Source organism: Lissotriton helveticus (assembly GCF_964261635.1).
Source record: "Lissotriton helveticus chromosome 1_1 unlocalized genomic scaffold, aLisHel1.1 SUPER_1_unloc_38, whole genome shotgun sequence".
Lineage (NCBI taxonomy): Eukaryota > Metazoa > Chordata > Amphibia > Caudata > Salamandridae > Lissotriton > Lissotriton helveticus.
Genome location: NW_027611679.1, coordinates 1,956,667 through 1,976,021, shown reverse-complemented (window position 1 = coordinate 1,976,021; position 19,355 = coordinate 1,956,667). Strand labels below are relative to the sequence as shown.

Here is a 19,355-nt window from a genome sequence, read left to right as displayed (position 1 = left end):
TGTTTTATCACATATCTAAAAACATGCATTTCATATTAATATGTAAAATCTAGCCATCATTGTGTACATTTCATATCCTCATGAGTGTTCTTGCTGTATCATAACTTTGTTCATGTTAATGTTAAAGTAAATTGAGTTTGATCCCGGTATATATGTCTATAGTGTGGTTTTTAAAGGCTCTTGAATGTGCATACATAGGTGGTGTTTGGATGTTTGGTTATGTATCATTAATACAGATTTCCAAAGTATTGTTGCTGATAACGTGAAAGTAAAGTGAGTTTGGCCCTGGAGCAAACCCCTGTAGTGTGTTGTGTATAAAGATGGGTGTGCTGAAGAGCAGTCTCGTTCCTGTTCCTGACTGGCTATGTGGTGGTGTAGTGATGATGATGATGGTCGGCAGCAGGAAGAATATCCTAGACGCAACAATTTGTTAAAATGAACTCGGTGGAAAGCATTTGTTTCTACTATCTTTGGCTACTTAAGATGTATCCTTTCTTCTGATGTGCATATTATATCTTATATTCCTCTAGGCAAGGCTGGGCTATAAGAACACTGTTTATTTGACAGCTACAGCAACACAAAAGCACCTTACAGATGATTCAGAATGCTATTATTTGTAGTCGGAGGACGTCCCAACTGCATCACAAAGTTTCACTGCTTGCTCACGAGGCAGCACATACTTTTTATGTCCATTCATTCACTTGCAGTTTATAAAACAAGAGTATCTTTTTACTTGTAAAAACAAACCTGAATATCCTTTGTATAAAAAAATCTGTATCTTTTGTGTTCCTTTACTTCTAAATCCAGATTTCTTTTCCAGTGCCAAGGTTCAAGAGATGTAAAGTAGGGTGTCGGTAGTTCAGGACTGTAAGAGCTGGAATTCTTTACTGCTCAAGATTCTTTACTCATCTGTCAAGCTTTCAGAAACGTATTATGAACTAAACTTTTTGTCAGCTTCCTCTGCGATCAATACTTTTGCCATCATGCACGTATTCTGTCCTTTCACCAGTTAGGAGTTGGTTGGTTGATTTTCTGTAAATAAGAAAGGTCTCAAATATATTCATGTACAATTAATCTGGCCGAGAATCATTTACACTCAGTGGTGAGCCAGCAAATTTCCCAAGGGTCCAGCTTGATATTGGACACCTCTGGGGAAGTGCCACTATGGTGGGTGCATTAACAGATGCATGTGACGAGTGAAATGAGCACCAAGTCTCCCAAGTCAGTGCTTTGGAGGTAAATGTTGTGCGCTGCAGGCATTAACTCTCAGAGTTACAGGTCACAATTTTCTACTTTGACTTCTTGTGCCTTTGGATGTTGTTCTCTAGCAGCTGTCATTGAACCAGTTATTGCACAAAATGACCAAACACCAAAAACAAGTAGAAATATTCCCCAGTCTGTGCTTGTTAAACTTATTTATCTGTGTTGTGTTTATAGATTTTACCACTAATCTCTGTAGTTAGCTCAAAATTCTTCCAACAACACTTCCAAATCCACTACAATGGTATGGTTTCTCAACTGTTTGCGTCTGTGTGGTGCACTTGAATGACATTTCCCCTAAGTGGATTCGCTGGAGATTTCTTAATGTTGTAGGGGCACTAAAACTACTTCCTCATTCACTGCACTGGTAGGGTTTTCACCAGTGTGTGTATGCTGATGGTTTCTTAATGCTGAGTAACTACTAAAACTACTTCCACAATCACTGCAGAGGTAGGGGTTTATCACCTGTGTGTGTTCGTTGATGTCCTTGTATTTCTGATATTTGACTACAGCCCTTAACACAATCACTGCACTTGAACGTTTTTTCCTCCGTGTGTGTTCGCTGATTATGCCTTAATTTAGAGGAACAACTAAAACTATTTCCACATTCATTGCAATCAGATTGTTTTTTCCCTTCTTGTGTTCGCTGAGGTCTCTGCAGAATTTGATAACAGACTAATGCTCTTCATACATTCACGACACTGTAATGGCTTTTCCCCTGTCTGTGTTCGCTGATGACTTCTGAGATTTGAGGAATCACTAAGACTACTTCCACATTCATTGCAATGGTATGGTTTTTCCCCAGTGTGTGTTCGAATATGTTTTTGTAGCTCTGATTACCCACTACAGATCTTTACACATTCACTGCACTGGAATGGCTTTTCCCCTGTGTATGTTCACTGATGACTCCTGAGATTTGAGGAATCACTAAAACTACTTCCACAATCATTGCAATAGTATGGTTTTTCCCCAGTGTGTGTTCATTTATGTTTTTGTAGGCCACTAACCTACTGAAGCTCTTTAGACATTCACTACAATGGTATGGTTTTTCCCCAGTGTGTGTTTGCTGATGTCTTTGGAGGTGTGATAACCGACTGAAGCTCTTCACACATTTACGGCTCTGTAATGACTTTTCCCCTCTGTGTGTTCGCTGATGAATCCTGAGAGTTGACGAATCACTAAAACTACTTCCACATTCACTGCAATGGTATGGTTTTTTCCCTGTATGTGTTCGCTGATGTCTTTGTAGGTGTGATAACCGACAGAAGCTCTTCACACATTCAGTGCAATGGTATGGTTTTTCCCCTGTGTGTTCGCTGATGAACTTGAAGAATTGATAACTGACTGAATCTCTTCAGACATTCATTGCAATGGTATGGTTTTTCCCCAGTGTGTATTCGCTGATGTCTTTGGAGTTGTGATAACCTACAAAAGCTCTTTACACATTCACTACAATGGTATGGTTTTTCCCCAGTATGTGTTCGCTGATGTCTTTGGAGATTTGATAACACACTAAAGCCCTTCACACATTCATTGCAATGGTATGGTTTTTCCCCAGTGTGTGTTCGCTGATGTCTTTGGAGTTGTGATAAATGACTGAAGCGCTTCACACATTCAGTGCAATGGTACGGTTTTTCCCCAGTGTGTGTTTGCTGATGTCTTTGGAGGTGTGATAACCGACTGAAGCTCTTCACACATTTACGGCTCTGTAATGACTTTTCCCCTCTGTGTGTTCGCTGATGAATCCTGAGAGTTGACGAATCACTAAAACTACTTCCACAATCATTGCAATAGTATGGTTTTTCCCCAGTGTGTGTTCATTTATGTTTTTGTAGGCCACTAACCTACTGAAGCTCTTTAGACATTCACTACAATGGTATGGTTTTTCCCCAGTGTGTGTTTGCTGATGTCTTTGGAGGTGTGATAACCGACTGAAGCTCTTCACACATTTACGGCTCTGTAATGACTTTTCCCCTCTGTGTGTTCGCTGATGAATCCTGAGAGTTGACGAATCACTAAAACTACTTCCACATTCACTGCAATGGTATGGTTTTTTCCCTGTATGTGTTCGCTGATGTCTTTGTAGGTGTGATAACCGACAGAAGCTCTTCACACATTCAGTGCAATGGTATGGTTTTTCCCCTGTGTGTTCGCTGATGAACTTGAAGAATTGATAACTGACTGAATCTCTTCAGACATTCATTGCAATGGTATGGTTTTTCCCCAGTGTGTATTCGCTGATGTCTTTGGAGTTGTGATAACCGACAAAAGCTCTTTACACATTCACTACAATGGTATGGTTTTTCCCCAGTATGTGTTCGCTGATGTCTTTGGAGATTTGATAACACACTAAAGCCCTTCACACATTCATTGCAATGGTATGGTTTTTCCCCAGTGTGTGTTCGCTGATGTCTTTGGAGTTGTGATAAATGACTGAAGCGCTTCACACATTCAGTGCAATGGTACGGTTTTTCCCCAGTGTGTGTTTGCTGATGTCTTTGGAGGTGTGATAACCGACTGAAGCTCTTCACACATTTACGGCTCTGTAATGACTTTTCCCCTCTGTGTGTTCGCTGATGAATCCTGGGAGTTGACGAATCACTAAAACTACTTCCACATTCACTGCAATGGTATGGTTTTTCCCCTGTATGTGTTCGCTGATGTCTTTGTAGGTGTGATAACCGACAGAAGCTCTTCACACATTCAGTGCAATGGTATGGTTTTTCCCCTGTGTGTTCGCTGATGAACTTGAAGAATTGATAACTGACTGAATCTCTTCAGACATTCATTGCAATGGTATGGTTTTTCCCCAGTGTATATTCGCTGATGTCTTTCGAGTTGTGATAACCGACAAAAGCTCTTTACACATTCACTACAATGGTATGGTTTTTCCCCAGTATGTGTTCGCTGATGTCTTTGGAGATTTGATAACACACTAAAGCCCTTCACACATTCATTGCAATGGTATGGTTTTCCCCAGTGTGTGTTCGCTGATGTCTTTGGAGTTGTGATAAATGACTGAAGCGCTTCACACATTCAGTGCAATGGTACGGTTTTTCCCCAGTGTGTGTTTGCTGATGTCTTTGGAGGTGTGATAACCGACTGAAGCTCTTCACACATTTACGGCTCTGTAATGACTTTTCCCCTCTGTGTGTTCGCTGATGAATCCTGAGAGTTGACGAATCACTAAAACTACTTCCACATTCACTGCAATGGTATGGTTTTTCCCCTGTATGTGTGCGCTGATGTCTTTGTAGGTGTGATAACCGACAGAAGCTCTTCACACATTCAGTGCAATGGTATGGTTTTTCCCCTGTGTGTTCGCTGATGAACTTGAAGAATTGATAACTGACTGAATCTCTTCAGACATTCATTGCAATGGTATGGTTTTTCCCCAGTGTGTATTCGCTGATGTCTTTGGAGTTGTGATAACCGACAAAAGCTCTTTACACATTCACTACAATGGTATGGTTTTTCCCCAGTATGTGTTCGCTGATGTCTTTGGAGTTGTGATAAATGACTGAAGCTCTTCACACATTCAGTGCAATGGTACGGTTTTTCCCCAGTGTGTGTTTGCTGATGGCTTTGGAGGTGTGATAACCGACTGAAGCTCTTCACACATTCACTACAATGATATGGCTTTTCTCCTGTGTGTGTTTGTTGATGTCTTTGAAGAATTGATAACTGACTGAATGCCTTCACACATTCACTGCAATGGTATGGTTTTTCCCCTGTGTGTGTTCGCTGATGAACTTGGAGATGTGATAACTGACTGAAGCTCTTCACACATTCACTACAATGATATGGCTTTTCTCCTGTGTGTGTTTGTTGATGTCTTTTAAGATGTGATAACTGACTGAATGCCTTCACACATTCAGTGCAATGGTACGGTTTTTCCCCCATGTGTGTTCGCTGGTGATCTTTTAGGAGTGCTAACTGACTAAAGCTCTTCACACATTCATTGCAATTGCACGTTGTTTTTCCGGTGTGTGGTTGCTGATGGCTCTTTAGTAGTGATGATAAACTAAAGCTCTTGCTGCTTGTGTATGTTTTTTTCTTCTTGGTTAGTGTCTCTGGGTCGGGTTTATATTTGTCTGCATCCCATGACTGTGTTTCCTGAGGAGATAGCATGGTTGATAAAGCACTTATGTTATTCTCACATTCCCTGTATGTATGTGGTATTTTGGATGGTTGATTTTAGATTTCTCAATGAAATACAAGACTCACCAACTACATATATTATAATTGTGGCAAGTAAAGCTTCTTTATGGGTGGTTATGTCTTTAGATTGCGGATTGGTTTTGCATGTTTATGAGTGAAGATCAGTCTTCCCTCTGGTCGAAGCAAATTGGGACAGCCTGTTGTAGATCAGAGACCCTCTCTTTCCTTTACCCTTCAGTTGTCTGGCTCCACTCCCTTGTGCTTTTCTCTTTTTCCTGTGGTTTGGCCAGAAAGAGTTTACAATACACCTAGCGTGCTGAATGGTGGTCTGCCATCATTACAGGAAGCAGAGCAATGCTGTATCCCCCTCATACCAAACACATTATCAAAGCTGGTGGTGGAGGCCTGTTAATACAGGATGTGGTTTGTCAGTGTTGTTGCCTTAACTTTCTAGAGGTCGTTTCTTAGTCCTGTTGCATGGAGGTGCACAGCTCAGACTCTTACATCCACAGCGTGGCTCTTGACTGCCTCTTCCAGGATCTATCAGTTTATGTTCATGTTCCTCAGTCTTTATGCAGATCTTTTCCTAAATATTGGAGCTCTTTTTTTTCTAACCACTTTTTTTCAGATTTACACGATTACTGTCATTATTCACGATCATTTGTGCATTCAAGGCTGGTTTCCTATTGGATGTAAAGAGATTTAAAATCACTACATGGAAATGTAAGAGAATGTGAATACACAATATTTTACTAGTTGTTAAAGACATCTCGTCATGACCATTTATGAAAGTTACCAAGAGATATTTCACCATACACAGATTTTTAACTAAATGCTCTATTGAACATGTCTCATTTTACTTAATTCATCAAAGGAGGTGATTTTCCGGTGTTCACACAGTAACTTAGTACAGAAAGAGCACATATGGAGTGCCCACTTGCTAAAGGTACAGCTTTACGAAGACGCACATGGCTAAGATTTCATTTAAAGAAGAAGGGATTGTGTAACAAGAGATGGATCAGAATGTGCTGCTGTCACTTCAGTTTCAGGAATTGTATAACAGCAGTAACCCTTTCAAGACTACATGACAAAGAAAACTCTTCAGGAAGTATATAATATATGTAATGCTTCAGGAAGTATATAATAAAGGTAACCCTCTAGGAAGTAAATAATAAAAGTAACGCTCCTGGAAGTATATAATAAATGTAACGCTCCAGGAAGTATATAATAATGGTAACGCTCCATGAAGTACATAATAAAGGTAACACTCCAGGAAGTATATAATAAATGTAACGCTTTAGGAAGTATATAATAAAGGTAACACTCCATGAAGTATATAATAATGGTAACGCTCCAGGAAGTATATAATAAAGGTAATGCTTCAGGATGTATATATTTTATTTATTATTTATTATTTATTTAGAAGTTTTCTATAGCGCTAACAAGACCCGAAGGTAGCAGAGCGCTTTACAGTAAAAGGAAAGGCATGGTGAGCAAAAAGATACGTAACAAATACAGGCAGTCCTCAAAGACAATGTTGGGGGAGGAGAAGTTCATAACAGTAGGCCTTTTGGTAGAAGGATACAGAGATAGCACATAGTTCGGAGGGAGATCCTCGTTATCTAGGACCCAGGGAACGGGTGAGGAACAAGGATTTGAGTTGGATCTTGAAGTCCGGATAGGAAGGTAGAGTTCTGATATGAGGGGGGATAGAGTTCCATATTTTGGGGGCATTTCCAGTGAAGGAGCAGTCCGCAGTTTTCTTCTTTCTGGTTTTTGGTGGGATGAGCAACAGGGAGTTGGAGCTTCTCAAGTATCTGCTTTGACCTGCTTTTTTGAGCTTGTTAGCCAAGTATTCTGGTTTACCGGTGTGGAGAGCCTTGTGTGTTAGGCAGGCGGTTCTGAAGGAGCTACGCATTTCCACCGGGAGCCATTCAAGATCTTTGAGTGCTGGGGAGATGTGGTCAAATTTTTTGCATCCTGTGATCATTCTTGCTGCCGCATGTAGTGTTGTTTTTAATGGAGCCAAGTGTGATTTGGGTATGCCTGTAAGGATTGAGTTCCCATAGTCCAGTCTAGATAGAACTAGAGATTGGGTGGCTAGTTTGAGGTCTTTGTTTGGATTTGGATTTGGGTTTTATTTTATTCAGCAGTCTTAGGTTGAAGAAAGCACTTTTTGCCGAGTTCTTAATGTGATTTGTCAGGGTTAATTTGGGGTCAAGGGTGAAACCCAGGGATTTGACGAAATCAGTTGGCGTGAGAGAACCTTTAAGAGCATCGATCGACTTCAGCCATTCAGTGATTTGAGGATTGTCTTCTTTGTTTGAGATGAGAAGAGTTTCGGTCTTGTCTGGATTGAGTTTCAGGTGGTTTTTTGTCAGCCAGTCTTGAACATCTTTTAAGACAGCATTTAGTCTGTGGATGTCATTAAGCGAGGAGGTTTCCAGGTAGATCTGCGTGTCATCCGCGTAGAGGTGGAAGAGGATATTGGCATTCCTGAGTAGTTTGGCGAGCGGTTCCATATAGATGTTGAAGAGCTGAGGTGAAACTACTGATCCTTGGGGGACACCCTTGTTGACTTGCTGCGTTTCAGAGGTGAAGTTCTTCAGTTTTATTATTTGCGAACGGTTGTGGAGAAAGGAAGAGAACCAATCAAGAACAACTATATATAAGAAAGGTAACGCTTCAGGAAGTATATAACAAATGTAGCTCCATTCTCACTCTTCTTGACAGTAGTTTCCAGTTCACACTGGAGCAGCTTAAGTTCCAACTCCTGTCTTTACTTTTCTGTTTGTTAAGTTATCTTTGCCAGATTCCTAGGGATGTTTCAAGCATTTGTTGGAAGATTGCAGCATTTATTACAGAGATTCCATCACAACCAGTAATATACCTGTGATATCTCTGCTGTCAATACGTGTCTGCTTTTTGTCTTTTTCTACCTTACTATGGTATCTGACTTAATGTCTTCCGTTTGATGCCAGTATGCTTCTCAGTCGGTGGATGGAGCATTGGCAGAGTAGGACAAGATGTCCATTGCTTTCAGGTGAGTGCAGCATTTACACCGTTGGGAATTTCTTAAAATCAGCTTTACCTTACTCCCTGTTCATCACCTTCCATACTCCCTTACGTCTGGGTACTCTCTCAGCAGGGTTCATTGACAGCTAAAGCAGCGGAGTGACTCGATGAACTCCGCAGACATCAGGTAATGATCTGATAGACAAACGCCATGGTTGGCAGTAGAAGGATCAAAAGAGTCTTTAGAGAAGCTTTCCCGGGACATAAAAACGGAGGAAGTGCACAGGTAGATACTTATGAGGTATAAACAGAAGAGGCGCACATGTAGGTACATGTTCCATTTCGCGTCTGGTACAGCTTTTATTGGGCTGGGAACTGTTGTGCACTGTATTCTAATACTGCGGCTGATAAAGGCACTGGCTGCAAGGGTGTTACCACTTTGACCCTTTACAAGAGGGGAGCAGAGCCTTTGAAAGCACAATACCTGAAGGCTTCCTGCTCTGAGGGGAAGGTGAGGGTCCAGGTGTCAGATAATATCATCAAGGGACATAAAAGGATCCTAAGAAACACAGCGGCAGAGAGGCGAAATCGGCAGCCCAGATGGAGAAAAGCTGGGTCCTCCACTGTTTCCGGAACAGTATGTGATATTGAATCTTTCTAAGGTTAGGAGGCATATAATTCGATTGGTTCGGAGCTAAGACATGGAAGGAGAAACCTCCCGTCTGGCTCTGCTGTGATGAGGGATGTGGGACAGGTTTAGATTGGTGGAGCGTAGTGTGCTGGAGGGCATGTAAAATTGCATCCAGGCAGGAAGGCTGGGTACTCCTTGGATCTCTGTTTTTTTAGTTAAGTTTTAAAAAGTTGTTGCGCATCCATTTGGTCAACACTGATACACAGTTTTTTGTTTTACAAAAGCCAGTCGACTCTGCCGACAGGGAAATAATTAGCTGAGTGTCATCAGCATATGACACTAGTGAGATATTCCAAAATATTTCACTACCTCTGCCAGAGGTCTGATGTGAATATTAACAAGCATTTACAATGCAATGGTTTCGCCTTTGGATAAGTTAGAGCTATTGGCATTGTAAATGACAAAATTTGTATTTATGTGTTGGTTTTGAAAACAGATAAATAAATGGCATTGTCATTTACATAGCCATTAGCTATGTACACAGAGGTACAGCTTGCAGGTGTACACCCACAGCAGTGCACAAAAGTACAGCATGCAGACACAATCCCCCAGCAGTTCACAGCGGCAGAGCAGGCAGGCATACACATATCCTAACAGCGCACATAGGTAGTGCTTGCAGGCACGCATCCCTAGCAGTGCAGAGAGGAATGGCGTGCAGGTGCACACACACATACCCAGCACTGCACAGAGGTACATCACGCGGGCACACCCCAGCCGTACAGCTATATAAAAAATAAAAAAACATTTAGAAAGCATTTACTTTAATTTGTTGAATAGCACACCTCAATCCAATGTAGGGTATCAGGGTGTTTTACACTACACATATATTATACAGAGAATGAATAATACAAGTGTGTAAATCAATGTACAGAAAACATTACGCAAGACTACAAGAAGTCACATGTCACCCATTATGGTAGTATTCTGTGTTAAGAATGACTGGTCTTGAGAAACACAATGTCAGGATTTAGATCATAACACAGTGGTTAGCGGTGTCTGTATTTAATAAGGCTTATATACTTTTCAAAGGAAACCTTTTTAGAAACCTTAGGATAATTAAAGGTATAGAAAAACAATAAGGTTCTAAACCTATGTCTTTCAGTTTGCAAGCAGCTCTATGATGCTGGTACATTGCACACTATGCTTTATTAGACGAACTATAATTTATTAACTCAAAAACCGAAAGCTCTTCAATAGCAGTAAACCACTGAGCTAACTAAATAAAATACAAATCTGTGATCTGCATGCCAGAGGTTGTACTTTGCAGTAGACACATTAACACTGTTACATTATGAGTCAAAACTGTGACTCTACAAAGCCCAGATCTCTACATCGAGTGCATTACCACTAGGGTTCGGCACACAAAGATCTCAACACAGGTGCCTTAAAACTAAGACGTTTTCAAACGCTGCGCGTTTGTGACCCATTAAATAAACCAGAACAGATTTACTGTCACACTTAACCTTGTCGACAAATTATTTACGGCAGAGTTTAACAAAAGAAATCTTTATAAATTGACTGTCATACTACACTTTTCATGACTCTCGAGACTCAACCGCCTTACTGCTATCATAACTTGCCCCCCAATTTATGAAATATCGAAAAACATTTCCAGCACTGGCCTATGCACTAAAACATACAACCCTTAGAACTTGTGCATTAAAATGAACCGATAACAGGGTCAGTGGATTAAAGCCCATCACGTCTACGCCTTATGGGGTAATCCATCATCACAAAAATCAACAAATTCAACATATTGAGATGAAAGGAACCAGTGCCAGGGTCTTTTAGTAGAACGTATCACATCTACAGACTACAGTCAATGTATTAAAGTCTTCACCACTGATAGAAAGCGCAACTCAAGAGTCTGCGCATGAAATACACTATCCCAGATGACTAGACAACGCATCATAATCCGGTGAATGACTATACTGGTCAAAATTGGTTTTATTTTTGCAGTTGTTGTCGCTCTCGCCTCAAAAAATCCATACGCCGTACAAAGTCAATGGGAAAATGTACGCTCTATTTCGGACATCAAACCTGCGGCTTTGAAAATGTAAAACGCTGACTACTATACACTAAACAGCCGACGCACAAAACACACTATTCTTCTAGCAGCCAGACGTCCAATCATATGCGGGTTATCAAATAGGCCGATGCCCACTGTTAGAAAAACACACTTTTGCTGTACCTTTTAAGACAAGGCAGACTGCATGCACTATACATAGACAGGCAATTGAGAAGAACAGTACATCACGTGCAGTACACACGTATCAAATTGTAGGGATTGACTTACTTTTTAAACATACTGGCGGCTGCGAAATGGCCACGGGTGCTGATGGGCAGGGAACGCCCCGGCTCAGTGGGGCTGGGGGGCAAGGAATGGGAGTGCAGCAATTGAGGCGCAGTGATAAATGCACCCCACTCCCTTCACAAGCACATGAGGTGTCTGCTCTTCTAACAAGCCGGTTGTCACCCGCTTTAAGGCAGTCTTCAGCAACAAGCCGAGGTGCCGTGACAGCGGGAGGGGGGGCGGGAACGGACAGCGGGAGGGGGGGGCGGGAACAGGCACACGGAGAGCGGGAAGGGGGCATAAACGGGCACACTGACAGCGGGAGGGGGGGCGGGAACGGACAGCGGTACATCGCACAACCCACTCCTGAAAACGACACTTCCAAAATGGCGAAAACAGCTTAAAAAAAAAACCACGCCCACAGCCGCATGCCGTGGGCAAAAGCCTAAAATTCTCGGGAACGCCCACGAATCTGCTCCGGCTATGACGGACAGATCTCTGTTCCAATGGCTAGCCTCCATTTATGGAGCTAGCCAATGGAACAGAGGGGTGGGACTACACACACATACTCTACACAAAAGTTTTTGCCTGCGCGAAACGCTGCTTGCGCAGCTTTCGACAGGCGAAACCGAAAAAGGGTAGGACTGAGTTCCGAACCCCGAGGGACACCAGGAGTCAGACCTCTTTGTAATGAGGCGAAGGGGGGTATAGCTTTAAAAGACCACTCCTTTAAAAAGAAGGTAAACCAGGACAGACCTTTGCCCTGTACTCCCAGGTCAGTGAGGCGTGTTCATATTATTGCATGTGAAACAGTGTCGAAGGCCACACTTAAATCTAGGAGTATCAGAGCTTGGGATTTGCCAGCATCTGCAGTACTGCAAAGGGATTCTGTAACTGTTAAAAGAGCAATTTCGTTGCAGTATGATCTAAATCCATTTTGGGAACAATCTAATATTTTATATGGTTCTAATATTTTGGTTAGGAGATTGTTTACATGTTTCTCCTCATCCTTGGACAGAAACAACAGAAGAGAAATGGGTTAATACCTTGGCGTGTTCCCATGATATTGATACTTCTTCAGTGGTCAGCAAGTTTGGCTAATTCCAGAAATATGGGTGTGACGCTCTCTTGAAATTTTTAAATATAATCAGGTTTAAATGGGTCGCCGCAGATCCAGATTTCACTTGACGCATTAAGGTGGAAATAGAATCTGCGTCAAGTAGAGCCAATTGGTCCAAGGGAGCCCATTGCGAGTGGTAGTTCCCTGTGTCAAGAGAGACAGGTTTGACTGTTTTCTCACCCCTGTTAAAGTAAAGATAAAGATCATTGACCAAGCTTGCTGCAGTGGCTGTTAGAAGCTTCCGCTAATCCAGGAGTGGAGGTGGGTTTAATCAGGTTGTTCACAATAGAGAAGATTTCCATGCTTTGGTGGAGGTCTCTGCCCGTTCTCTATTGGAGTCTAATAGAGGCACACTCCTTTCGATAAACCTTGAAAAGGCAGATGGGTCCAGTTTATGCCACTACTTTCTCATTGTGGGGTTAACAGTAATGTTTTTTTTAACGCTAGGTGTATCAATGGTCAAAGGCACCAAATAATGGTTTGATCAGGTCACTGGAATAGGGGGAGCAGTTTGAAGGGGGGCCAGGTTGGAAAAAAAGGGTCCAGCAGATGGCCAGCCTAGTAGCTGAATTTTTTAGTAACTGAGCTAATTGGAAAGTGGCCAGGTCATTGGTAAAGTCCTGGATTTCTTCATTGTTGATTAGATTAAGATGAAGATGTAAGTCTCCAATTATGCTCAAGTTGGACAACTGAAGTGAGTGCAAGGTAGAGCACTCTATTAGAGATTCCCTGGGGATGCATCGGAGCAGGGCTGGGGCACAGACTACAGCTCAGAGGATCCGCCGCATGCCGCGTCACTCTTCCCGCGCCCGGAGGCGCTTAAAGGCAGCAGTGAGGTCCCGCTGAGGGAGCCGCATCGGAGCAGAGCCAGGGCTCGAACTACAGCCCCCAGGCTCCACCGCACAAAGCATCACTCTTCCGGCACCCGGAGATACTTAAAGGCAGCAGCGTGGTACCTCTGCATGGGACTCGCCCGGGCCAAGGGCGGGCACATCCACGCCCTGAGGAGCCCGGAGGAGCCCGGAGGAGGCTGGACTGGGCCCCACCTTTAATTTCTATACTCCCCCGTTACAGGCCCACCATAGGCAAGAAAAAGCTGAGAGTAACTCTTTAGATACCTTCCTGGCCAAGGCAACATCGGCTTTAGCAAAATAAATCGCACTTACAGAAAAGAGAATTTTGTTGGGGTCAAGGGCAGGGCAGTCATCTAATCTAGTTGTTTCTTCAACTAAGGGCGGTATAAAGAAACTATATGGGGTTTCTCTTCCTTGCTGGCAGTCTCTGTACCAACCCCATAACATTCACAGCCTGCCTCTACGTTTAGTTGGAAACCAACTGACGCTACCTTCGTAAATGGTAAATGAAAAGAAGTTATGCGATACTACCCTCCAAGGGTTCTGCCAAGAAGATCGGAAAGGTCGCTATGCCAGCGAGTTCCACATGTATGAATGGCCAGCAACATTCAGAGAAAACATTTCCCTCATATTGGTGTGATCTTCTTGATAACTTTAAACAACTTTTGTAACCGATCTATGCCCGTTTAGATTATATAGATCGGATGTCTGTAAAACTCTTTAAAACTATAATTGTGAAAGTCATAATTTGTATTTTAATTGTGAAAACATGATCCTGAGTTAGCTAAATCACCCTCTACTTCTATTGGTCATCCTTGTGTTGCAAATAAGTTGGCCCCCGGATGAGATCCTATAGGTCCAGGCCATGTAGATTTGGTCCCTAGGTGTTGCCAACCGCAGGTGACCATACAAGATTCTAAGGGAAGGGTAAGGGGCAATCACATAACTTATCAAGACCACAGGTTAAGGTAAATCCCCCGTCTACTCTGGCCCATAGCAGACCAAATCAGCAATACATGGACTTCCTTCCTGCAGCTTGTCACTATGTTCAAATTTTAGTCAACGTGCCTTTACTACGTCCTAATCTTAGAAAATCTTCACTTCAGCTGATGGCCAAAGCTCAACATTGGATGACTCAAAACTCAAATCAAGGTCATCTCATCCAAAATCATTTGATAATGGCCAGAAGAACGCAATGAATTGGGTCTGATGTAAAAACAACCAATAATGACAGGTTATTTTAACCCCTCCCATGCCCATGGCGAACTCAGCTCGTCATGAGCCACGGTGCTCCAGTGCTCATGATGAGCTGAGCTCGCCATGGCCCGTGGAATGCTCCCACGCTGGGCTAATAACCCCTGCTGTGCTGATCGTTCCATTAAACGGGTGTGGTTGTGACAAGCTCAGCTCGTCATGAGCACCAAGGCACGGTGGCTCATGACGAGCTGACCTCGTCATGAGCACCGGGGCGCTGTGCGCATCCCCCCACCCCCCACACAGCAGGGGAATAGCCCCAGCAGCCAAGGGGTTAAACTTTGATAATGAATTGCTAGTGAGAGACCTATTCGGGAGTTTACGGGTTGCCCCTTTACTCCAATCTCAGATTTATGCAGTCTCGCTTTTTTCATAGGTCGGCACCAGTACGTAGTTCCACCTTACTCACTCAGGGCCTTTATTTAGGTGGAACTGGTCATAAGCCTGTGCAGGTGGCTTTTGATGCCCTTGCCCTATCAGATAGGTACTCATTGTTGGAAGATATGGAGGCATGTGATTGACTGATCTCTCCACTAAATCATTTGCCTCCTCAGTCTGTTCTTTATAACGATTATCAAACGGTTTCTGGTTTGGTACCCGTGGAGAGGGTTCAGTTGGTCGTTTTAGGTTCACTAAGCAGTATTACATCCTTACCAATTGACCCTCCATCATCCTTCTCACAAGTAACGACAGCGATTCGGTTGCATGAGTCCCTAAGTGATATAAAGCTTCTCTCTAGGAATTTAGCAGGTTATGAAAACAAAAAGGATAATCAAAATTGGCATAAAGGGTTTACGAATTCTGATATCTGCTTTCAGGAAAATTGGGCAGAGCAGTCTGTCTATGTAAAAGGCTACAGCTCCTTTGTTACGCCAGGAGTTCCATCAGCAACAGGTAGGACTAAGGGGGGCTTACTCAGAATTATAGCAAACACTCTCACCCTAGGTAAGGTGATCTTTATCAATATCTCACCCCATTTTCATGTTATCTTGGCTGAAGGTTCTAGGAAAATTGATTTGTTACAGATGAATTTTTATTATAATAATTTTAAGAATCCTACACAGGTGACTGCTGAGTTGCGGGAATATTGGAATCTCAGTTAACCTACCACACACGTTCAATTTGTTTTATTTGAGCTGGGGATTTTCAAGTGTACTGTAGCCCCAATTGGGACCAATGTATTTGTGGGGTAGTTGACACAAATGATTTGTTGCTAGTCCATTTTATGCATCATAACTACGGAAACATTTCAAACAATTTTTCCTTAACTTGGGACCTAGTTATAATAAACCTGTGTAACCCCATGACTCGTAAACCCCTCCCCACCTTTAAAATTACTGGAGTTACCTCGACATCTGATTTTACAATTATTCAGACTAATTTTAAGAGTTTTATTAAGTCCTCCATAGTCGAGTTGACAGAGTTCAGTGATCATGCTTTCCTTCTTTTTAGGTCTCGGCCTGATGCAGCGCATGCGCTGGGATGGGCGAGACTTTAGTAGGCTGCTTGGGAAAGTGCTACTTTCCTGGCGACCAGCTTACAATCGCGTGCACAAGCACGCGCGCAATATGCACAGCTCCTTTTTTGTCGCACGATCGCGTGCGCACAACTCGCCGCCAATAATTGTTATTTCACAGCATTGCTTCTGAAAAATGCAAAGTATAAAAATACTGATCGGCATAAATATGTGGTAGTACGAAGTGTCTGAAAGCCTCGATCTCCTCGACTTCCATGACGAGGTTAGGCACCATAGAAAGACTCCGAGGCACAACATAGGAGATGTCGCGCTATTTCCACGCTTCCGACCGTTACACGTATATGAACAAATAAAAGACTGGAGAACATCGGCTGTCATGACCAGGCCTGACCAATACTGGCCGAACCAGGACTAACTATGTCATTCTTCCACAGGAGAAAACACTGCAGGCTCCAGACCACACAACGCACGGCCATTGAAAATCACCTGCTCACCTCTGAACAGGGTCCCATGATGTTTCTATACACCAGCGCACGTGTGAACTCAACAGCCAATAAAACACTGAATTGTTTGGGTATCGCACTTGGTTTGGTCGAATTACCGCATGTGCTCCAATCGTAGATCACTTAACACAAGTCCTTCCAAAACAGAGAAGGACTTGTGTTTGACTGTGTGCGAATGTGGGAGAAAGAAGTGCGTGAGCGAATGAAGCGTGAGCAAGCCTTGATTGAAAAAGAACGTAAGACCGTTCATGCGAAAGCATTGGAAATGAAAAATAGGGAAATTAAAGAAATTAAAGAGAGGGAAGATATGGAGCGTCATTTACAGGTAAATGGCCAATACACTGTTCGTAGACCTCTTTATCCTATTCTTAATAAACCCCAAGATGATTCTCTCTTAGTAGATCGTTGTCCACCTCCGTATACTCTTCCTTCTGCTCCTTATGAGTCAGATAAGGACTCTCCTACAGACAAGGACAAAGCTAGAGAAACTCGCTCGATGTTATCTGCTGAACGTGCATCTCAGATTAGATCTGCTGCGCGTAAAGCCGTTCGTAGTACTGCCACTGCTTCTGAACTTTTAGATAGTATAAAAGATTAGCAGGAAAGGGAGCAAACATATTTTACTGATACATTTGTCGCAGAGGTTATTGAACGGTTTAGAAAATATTCTGTAGAAATGGAGCCCGATGATGTAGGAGCTGATTGTAAACAACTACGTGAAGGTCTTTTTGTGTTCTCCCAGGTGGCTGACACTATCAGACGCTTGGTTAAAATGCGTGTTGAAGCAGCCCGTTTGCGAGAGGAGAAAAAGGCAACAGATGCAGCTGCACAAACATCCCAAATCAGCATGGCACGAACTTCTACTACAGAAACAGATAAGAAGGTTGTAATTAATGTGAAACCCATGCGGGAAGTCGCGCCTTTATATGTTCCTCCTAAAGGAACGGGTACAAGTAAATGATAAGACTTCTATTGATGCAAAAGGTTATTTTATTTATAATTGGGTTTATACTCCTTGGAATACAGCAGATGTTATGCCCTTAAAAATGCATTGCCTGATCTGCGAAAGAATTCAGCAGCCTTTGATGAGGAAGTTGAGGGTGCCATTAGCTCTTGTACTATGACTTTGCCTGATATTGATTTGTTTTTTGGACTAATATTACCGCCTGATATGTGGAGAACTGTGCGTAAAATTGATGATCGTGCGACATTTGGAGCATTGTGGAAAGATTTAGAGCAGTTAGATAAAGATAGAGAACCTGTAAAGAAACCGTGGCAGTTAATTTTAAATCTTCCGGCAGCTATATTAGTTAAGTTAAAGACGAACATTCCCCCTAAAAAGATAGATTGGACAGTGTTAGCGTCTTGCAAGCAAAAGGTAGATGAATCAGTTTCTGACTTCTTCACACGCTTTGAAGAAGCATTCCTCGATTTTAGTGGCCAGTCATTGACAGATGACACAGGTAGGCATCTGTTTGTCGATAAATATGTCGCAAACCTTTTGCCAGGAATAGCTAATCGCCTAAAGGCCAGTGAGAGTTCATGGACTACTTCTACTTCTTCTCCGGTTTCTCTTCTAACTATGGCTCAGTATTATGAACATATAGAGTCAAAAATTGAGCCACTGCACTCCTTCCCTTTGTAAATTACTTTAGTTTTTCAGTTCATGTAATGAAGTGCGTGCGAACAGAAACCGTGAAACACCTCATCACGGTTCAGTTAGAAATAAATCCAATGGGGTACATTATTCCTGCACTCGACTGTCGCACTGCGGTAGAGGAAATCTTTCCTTTGTAAAACTCTTCATGATTACGTCATTTTTATCAATTCATCAATATTAATTCAACATTTTAACTCGTGCATCTTCCTTAATTACGCCACTACGGAGACAGCATGTTTGTATTTTGAATTCTTTATTCATCATTTTCAAACACCAAGCGTTGCCAATCCAGGCTTTAACGGAGGCATGTGAGGACAAACATGTTTCAAAAGTGGTTTTATGAAATCAACGTGCTCCCAATGCATTTCGAATTCTATAAATTCTTCGTCAGGGGTTTAACTGAAAATAAGATAAAGTAATTAAGGAAGATGCATGAGTCTAAATGTTGGATTAATATTTATGAATTGATAAAAATGACGTAATCATGAAGAGTTTTACAAAGGAAAGATTTCCTCTACCGCAGTGCGACAGTCGAGTGCAGGAATAATGTACCCCATTGGATTTGTTTCAGTATTATGAACGACAAGAATTAGAAGCTAAAAGTAATGAGGATAAAAAGACTAAAGAATTGAAAACGAAGGTTATGTTGGCCCAAGCTTATGGCCCGCCTTCTAGAGGTAATGATAGAGGTGGACGTGGATCTTATGGTTCGTCCTTTCCTTCCTATACTTGTTTGAATTTGTCTGTTGATCAGTGTTCGTACTGCAAGAAATTTGGACATTGGCTTTCTGATTGTCCAGTACTGCGTGCTCAGCAGTGTCCACTCAGTCGGGGACAAATGAGAAATCGTTCAGGATAATCAGGGCCTAGAGGAAGCACAAATTATCGTGCTAAGTTTGATGCTAATGAACGTGGACAGGATGGGTTTAACACTTTTGATAGACGGAACCAATATCAAATGTCCGACTATGTGCCGTCTGATTTTCAAGATTCTGCTTATGCATAGGATTGCCTAGGATGGGGTAAGGAATCAGTTGAAGTTCCAGTAGATCAGAGGGGTCCCTATG

At 42.4% G+C, this 19,355-nt stretch overlaps 1 pseudogene; it reads right to left on the bottom strand.

The window, feature by feature from the left end:
• Positions 1 to 1,581: 1,581 nt before the first annotated feature.
• LOC144805989 (uncharacterized) overlaps positions 1,582 to 19,355 on the bottom strand; it is a 38,341-nt pseudogene continuing 20,567 nt past the window's right edge.